General features: G+C 37.9%; 1 pseudogene; it reads left to right on the forward strand.

The window, feature by feature from the left end:
• Positions 1-228: 228 nt before the first annotated feature.
• On the forward strand, positions 229-2,032 carry LOC112396974 (CWF19-like protein 1 pseudogene; annotated as a pseudogene).
• The last annotated feature ends 6,267 nt before the right edge of the window (positions 2,033-8,299 follow it).

The raw sequence follows: 8,299 nt of genomic DNA on the forward strand, positions 1-8,299 counted from the left end.
ATGGTGCTATACATGCGTTTTCTTATTTAATCCTCACAAGAACTCTATGAAGTAGATATGATTATCTACCTTCACTTTGTAGATAAAGGGACAAAGACTAAAAGAGGTTAAACAATTGTCTGAGTTTACAATGGTAGTAAGTGGGAGAGTTCCTGTTCAAACCCAATTTTCCCAATCTCCAAGCTGTCATGATCACCATGCAATTCTGCCCCAATCAGTGCTGGCCAAATGAAGCTTCATTATGTTACTCATAATCACCTTTCTGGAGCAGATGGCTCTCTCCCACTTCCACAAGGCTGGCTCACAATAATGATGGTTAAAATTAAACAGGTGTTTATATCCAACCCACACACAGAAGATGAAATCATTCATACTTATATGACCAATGATTTGTTTAAAAGCTGTATGTACATTTTCTATCATCTCTGCACAGATGCAGGAAGGAAGCACCCATCTACTGGCAGTGATAACAAGCCTTCTCCTCACCCAAAGCAGCCTTGCAGACCTCCCCGGACTCCAGGCCCTTGCTGGTTTTGCCTTGCCAGCCCTGAAGTAGAAAGCGTCTGGTGGTCAACACTGGCACACATTGCTACCTTGCCCTGGCCAAAGGAGGCTTATCTGATGACTGTGTCCTCATTCTGCCCATTGGACACTACCATTCAGTGGAAGAGCTTTGGCAGAGGTGGTGGCAGAGGCGAAGTATAATGCTACACTGGGGCAGTTTGTTAAGAGTCGAGGGAAACGGTGTGTTCTATTTGAGAGAGATCGTTGCCAAAGCTACTCAAAACCCATCAACCCCCATCTTTAGCAGGAGTGTCCTTGCTCAAAACCTGCCAACTCCCCACCTTTAGCAGGAGTGAACATAAATCTTTAAGTTAAAGGGTCCAGAGGTAAGAAAAGAAGCTACACACACACACAAAAAAAAAACAGAAGGAACCAGCTGGGACCAAGATGGCAATGAATCTGACCTCCAACAGACCCTGAATCTCATTATACATTGATTTTACTATATCAGCATATTAAATGACACACCTACCAGTAGCCATGACCAGACATTAAGGACCAAAAAAGGATAAAAATGGGGTGGTATCCCACTCCCTCAAAATAGCCCTGTCCCTTCCCCGGCAGACTAATGCATATGCCTCCCCATCATTAGCCTCACTCCTCCTCCCTTTGTCTTTACTCTAAAATTAAATCCCTCTCGCCAGGTGGGTGAGAAGTTGATCTGTGAACTGCTTCTCCATTCTTTGGCCACTGAATAAAGCTTGTGCTGTGTCCATCTCACCTTCAGTTTTGTTATTCACGTACTTTAACCTGAACAGAAAAAGAACCTTCCCCTTCCAAAGCAGAGAGCCTCGGCCAGGCTTGGGCCTAAGCAGGGTCCATATGCCTTAATTCGGTAACAAGATAATAAGAGACATCACCTCCAGCACCAGGTCGTTCTTGTGCCATCAGCCAGGACACCACTGATGACATTAGAAATGCCTTCATTCCCCGGGCACAGGAACGACAGACAGTGCTCTCGGACACCCCAGCACTCTGCCGTGAAGCAGATGGCAGAGCCAGGAGCAGCAGCATATTTTTATGTTGTATTTGACTCGGGAGAGAAGGTTTTCCACAGAATTAAAGGAATTTTCCTTTGCAGTTTGGAAGAGAGGTCATGGCCAGTAAAGCCATCCTTAATATTCCTGACAAGTCTGACTGAAGGCAGTGTCGGAGCTGCAAGGAAGAGGAAGAGAGCCTGACTCACCAGGCTTCATTCTGGATGACTAAGCAAAGGGAGAGGGCCTTTATGAACTTCACAGGAAGTACCAGCAGCCTGTTTTTAAAGAAACTACAGTCTCCCATGGGGACTGCGGCCCTGCTACTTTTTCGTGCATTCCCATGGAACCTACCTGCAGCAAAAGGCCTGAGATTGAATGGTTTTCAGAAGAAGTCACATTCTCGGATAAAAATCCAATATGTTGAAAGCATGTCTGTCACCCAGCTCCAAGTACAGCTTGTATTTATCAACATTTTCAAAAATGTTTAAAGTATCAAAATCCAAATGCTTTTCCATGAAAAAAAAATATGTGTGATGGGTAGGAGCAACACAAATTCTGATATTTTTACTTTACACTAAATTAGGCAGGTATTTGGTTGGATATTTAAGCTTAAAGAGCTTGATTAATTAATACTTATCAACTTCTGATACACTATATAGGGTGTCTGTGGTGTGTGTGTGTGTTTAGAAGGAAAGTGTACAGTGTACTATACCAGAACTCTCTCAAGATTGGACAAGCCAATGGCATTTAAGAACCTTATTTTTGGGCTTCCCTGGTGGCGCAGTGGTTGAGAGTCCGCCTGCCGATGCAGGGGACAAGGGTTCGTGCCCCGATCCGGGAAGATCCCACATGCCGCGGAGCGGCTGGGCCCGTGAGCCATGGCCGCTGAGCCTGCGCATCCGGAGCCTGTGCTCCGCAATGGGAGAGGCCACGACAGTGAGAGGCCTGCGTACCGAAAAAAAAAAAAAAAAGAACCTTATTTTTAATGAGTATTAGTATTCAGAATAATAGAGCATATGCTATATAGTAATGAAATTTAATCCTTATATATATGTATATAATGCTACCCAGGTTACACTGGACATGTTTCTCAAAGAAATGTACTTCGAAAAAAAGTAGTAAAGAGAAGAGTATCATTCTTCAGTTTCACCCATTGAGTATCATAAAAATATATTTTCCATCTCTGGGGCCAGCATGGCATTGGGTAAAGGAATTCAGGTGTCCCACCCGTCTCCTCCTTTTCCCTATAACCTTGGACATCTCACTTAGCCTTTCTTGTTCACAGTCATTTCTCCAAAGTGTGAGGCAATTACTTCCTCAAAATACATTCGAGGTAGGAAAATGTAAAACGAGATGGTTGATGTTAATGCACTTTGCAAATTATAAAATGCTATACACATTTTTAAGTTACAACAAAAATTCTTCTGAGTTCTTATGTGCTGGTTTAGATATACAGACACATCTATTATAAATTATTTCAAGCATGTGTGCACGCGCGTGTGCACGCACGTGTGCGCGCGCACACACACACACACACACACACACACACCTAGAGGCCTGAGAACCAAGTGTCATGCCAAGTATGTGATGCACGCTTTTATATGTTAGGATGCATGGATTATAAGAGGTATGATAGCATACCTTGCCCTGGCCTCTATCCTACTGCTGATCTCTCTTACTATGTTAAACAAATAGACAGAATGGTGTGCCATTCACTGCTGGGAAAGGTATCTGTGGCAGAAAATCAATATTTCTAATTACATTGTGGTCCCCTCAAGGTTTTCCTTAGTGAGACTGTGAAAAAACACATTACCATCTCATCTCCATTTAGAAGAATATGGGATGGTACTTTCTCAGATAAATTACAAAAAGAACTTTCTCATGATTGACATCTAGAAAAATAATAAGAAACATCGATTGTCACAAACAGCAGAACTGTATTCACTACTATTTTAAATAATATTTCTCTATACAAGATAATTCTACTAACTGAAAATTGGAGAAATGAGAAATTTTCTATTTGGGGGATTTAATTCCAGCCAATTTATTTTCTTTTTTTATCCAATACAAAAGTTCAAAATGCCATGTCCTCTGGTTGAATTATTAGGCCATCTTTTCTGTAGCTGTTGCCAAACAATTTATCATTATTAACTTTGCTTATTATTTCCTAGGTTTTTGTTTGTTTGATTTAGATATGCCAGAGAGCAGTCTTTTTGATTGTCTTTATTTCATGGAAAATTCCAATCTACTCATTTATGTGTTGGTCTTAATTTTCTTCTTGACTTCGTAAAGTTTTTAGTTATTATTTTTCCTAAATTCTGAAATAAAATATGTCACACACCAAGTAAGGGGCATAGTACAGAAGGAAAGCTGTATGTGAAAATGCTTAAACTCTTGGACTTCAGAACATCTCTCACACATAATAGAGAAGCATAATTAAATAGATTTGGCCACATGAAAATAATAGCTCCTGATTTGGAAGTGCTGATTATTATATTTTATTCTGGTTTATTTCCTAAAGCAGCAGAGGTTTGCATTTGTCTTTTGTAATCAACCTGAATTTATATTACAAATAAAACTGACAAACTTCTGGGCAGAATAAAGTGATTTATTTGGTACCGATACCAGGTTTCTAGATAGTGGGACTGGGAGGGTGTAATGGCTGACAATAGGGCTGGCGGTCTTTCAGTTTCAGATGACCAGGACATCTGTGGTGAAGCACAGGTGAACCATTAATGGTTCTAAATATAGCTCTGTTCCCTATTTAATTAGTATAAAAAATGTTCACAGATCACCCAATAATTTGTCAATTTTTATTTTAGGTATTATTGAGTTTTTGTCTTTTTCTGTATCTTCATAGACATTTGTGCTGCCAGAATGATGACTGAAATACAGATTCAAACAGAAATTATAGAAAAGAGAGTAAAATATTCTTGAAGAATGAGAAATTCCAGTTGAGAGATGGAAGTAACTGTTTAACTTTAAAATGGGAAATTAAAGTCTCTAGTTACCTACTGTGGCATTTGAAAGGAATAAAACTGAGGCTTAAAATAACATTTATCGGCTCACAAATCTGCAGTTTGGGCTGCACTCCATTGAACAGTCTTTCTGCTAATCTCACCTGGGGTCACTCATGCAGTTTCTGGGATTGAGAGCTTTTCTGGGAATGGATGGTCCAAAATGCCTTCACTCATGTGTCTAGTGGTTATCCAAGACAGCCACCCAAGGCACCTCAATTATCCTATCCAAATTTTCTTATAGGGTGAAAGCAGATATTTTAAGGCCTCTCAGGATTCAGGCATACAAACCATACAAGGTCCCTTCTACTATTCTATTGGTCAAAACTAGACACAGGCCCATTCCAATCCAAGAGGTGGGAAAATAGATTCCATTTCTTGATGAAGAAATTCACACTGCAAAGGGGCATGGACACAGGAGTATGATTCACTGGAGGGTCTTATTGCCCCAACCTATCAGTCAAGACATAAAACTACTTTTTCACAGCAATGATTATAACAACTTCTAATATGTATTGAAAAATTTACATGTGTCAAGCAACTTTTCTAAATAATTAACATATATTAGGGACTTCCCTGGTGGCACAGTGGTTAAGAATCTGCCTGCCAATGCAGGGGACACGGGTTCGATCCCTGGTCCAGGAAAATCCCACATCGCAGAGCAACTAAGCCCGTGAGCCACAACTACTGAAGCCCGTGTGCCTAGAACCCATGCTCTGCAACAAGAGAAGCCACCTCAATGAGAAGCCTGTGCACCGCAATGAAGAGTAGCCCCTGCTCGCTGCAACTAGAGAAAGCCTGCGTGCAGCAATGAAGACCCAGTGCAGCCAAAAATAAATAAAATTTTAAAAAAATATATATATATATAAAATTTCAAGCAACTCTCTGAGATAGGTACTGATATTTTCATAATTTTATGGATGAGAAAATAAGATCATGCAGACATAAATGTATTAAAATTGTTTCAATAATTAAATAGTAGTAACATGATCCCAATGCAGAAGTAGACAGACATAATTAGAACAAAACAGAGAGTCCAGAGTTAGGCTAAACTATATGTGAGAATTCAATCTAATACAAAGCAGGCATTTTGCAAATCAAAACTACAGTCAGGATGGGCATCATCAAAATATCTACAAACAATAAATGCTGGAGAGAGTGTGGAGAAAAGGGAACCCTCTTGCACTGTCAGTGGGAATATAAATTGATACAGCCACTATGGCGAACAGTATGGAGGTTCCTTAAAAACTAAAAATACCATACAACCCAGCAATCCCACTACTGGGCATATACCCAGAGAAAAACCATAATTCAAAAACAGTCATGTACCACAATGTTCATTGCAGCTCTATTTACAATAGCCAGGACATGGAAGCAACCTAAGTGTCCATCGACAGATGAATGGATAAAGAAGATGTGGCACATACATACAATGGAATATTACTCAGCCATAAAAAGAAACAAAATTGAGTTATTTGTAATGAGGTGGATGGACCTAGAGACTGTCATACAGAGTGAAGTAAGTCAGAAAGAGAAAAACAAATACCATATGCTAACAGATATATATGGAATCTAAAAAGAAAAAAAGGGGGGGTTCTGAAGAACCAAGGGACAGGACAAGAATAAAGACACAGATGTAGAGAATGGACTTGAGGACACGGGGAGGGGGGAGGGTAAACTGGGATGAAGTGAGAGAGGGGCATGGACATATATGCACTGCCAAATGTAAAACAGATAGCTAGTGGGAAGCAGCCACATAGCACAGGGAGATCAGCTCAGTGCTTTGCGACCACCTAGAGGGGTGGGATAGGGAGGGTGGGAGGGAGACTCAAGAGGGAGGAGATATGGGGACATGTTTATATGTATGGCTGATTCACTTTGTTGTGCAGCAGAAGATAGCACACCATTGTGGAGCAATTATATTCCAATAAAGATGTTAAAAAAAAAAAGCAGGCATTTCAAATTATTAAGATAAAGTATACTATGCAACAAATTCTTAAATTATTTGGTAATTGTTTCATAAAATAGATGATCAACAAAATGGTCAGTCATTTGGAAAAAAAGTAAACTCCTGATAGACATCTCACTCACCAAAATGAATACAAATAGATTGAATACATAAGTATATAAATATTAATACTATAGAAGCACTGAAACAAAGTGTGAGTAAATATATCTAAAATCTTAGACTGCTCAAGAACAATTTTTTGAGTTTTTTATTGACATATAGCTAATTTATAATATTATATTAGTTTCAAGTATACAATATCATGTTTCAGTATTTTTATAGATTATACTCCATTTAAAGTTACTACAAAACAATGGCTATATTTCCTTGTGCTGTACAATATATCCTTGTTGCTTATTTATATGATACATAGTAGTTTGTTTCTCTTAATCCCATATCCCTATCTTGCCCCTTCCCCCTTCCCAAACACATTTAGATCACAAAATCTTAGGGTAAGGCTGGCTATGAAAACCTGAACATCAGAAAAATAATTATAGATTTTATTACATAGCAATAATAATAGCTAAGACTCATTAATAACTTATAGGCAGTATTCAAAATGTTTTACAATTATTATAACATTTAACATTCACATAGTGTCTACAAGGTAGGTGCTAGCATTACTCACAATTTACATAGGAGGACACTGAGGTATAGAATCGCTAATTTTCTACTGTCACATAGCTTATACTTGGCCAGCTAGAATTGGAACCTCAGCACTTTGACTACATAGCCTGCGCTCTGCCATAAAAATAAAGTAGTTTTTTTAAAGGCCAAAAAAAAAAGAAAAAATATAAAGTTGAAGAAATGAAAAAAGTGGGAAAGCGAAATAGATAAAATACATGGTAAATGAGAAAAAGTCCTAACAAAGAAGAAAAATACCAATAAAAAAAAAATGGGCAAAGAATAGAAAATGGGAAATTCATACAGAAAAAGAAATACAAGTATTCAATATAAACAAAAAATGTTCAATAGCATTAGCAATCAAACACAAACAAAAGTAGGAATAAATTATCAATGCCAATTATTAGCTTGGGAAATATAGGAATAATGAATAATGCCCAGAGCTTATGAATATTGTGAAATAGCTACATATATGCATTGGTGGAAGGGATAAAAATTGGAGGGTGATTTAAAGAAATATCCCCAAAGTTAGAATGATCACACCCTGAAAACTGATAATATTTCCTGTAAAAATTTATCCTGAGAAGATATCTAGACATTTGCACAAAGACGTACTTTTATCACATTGTTGTTTGTAAAATGAGAAAGAAAAGAGGAAGCCATTTTAAAACTCCTCAGTAAGGGACTGGCTAATAAATTTTAGAACAACTGTGTCATAAAATGGAATCCTGTCCAGGCATTAAAATGGGTGATGTAAATCTATTCACACTGACTCTGAAATACCTACCCACTATCTTGGTGAATGAAAAAAGGCTGTAAAACATTCTGTAATGTGTGGTCCTCTTAATATAAAAGTACATGTTAATGCATTAAGAGAGTATGAAAGAATATTCACACTGAGGTTAATAGTAGTTGTAGTTGAGATACAGAGGAATTGATTTTTATTCTTTATCCCTCTATGCATTATTTAACTTTTTTACAAGAAGCAATTTTTTTTTTTTTTTTTTTTTTTTTTAAAAAAAAAATTTGGTTTGTTAATAATTAATTTTAATTGTAATAACTTTATTGAACTTTACCTTCGTTCTTTCTTTCTTTCTTTCCTTCCA

This window comes from Neophocaena asiaeorientalis, unplaced genomic scaffold, assembly GCF_003031525.2.
Source record: "Neophocaena asiaeorientalis asiaeorientalis breed wild unplaced genomic scaffold, Neophocaena_asiaeorientalis_V1.1 scaffold203, whole genome shotgun sequence".
NCBI classification, from domain to species: Eukaryota; Metazoa; Chordata; class Mammalia; order Artiodactyla; family Phocoenidae; genus Neophocaena; species Neophocaena asiaeorientalis.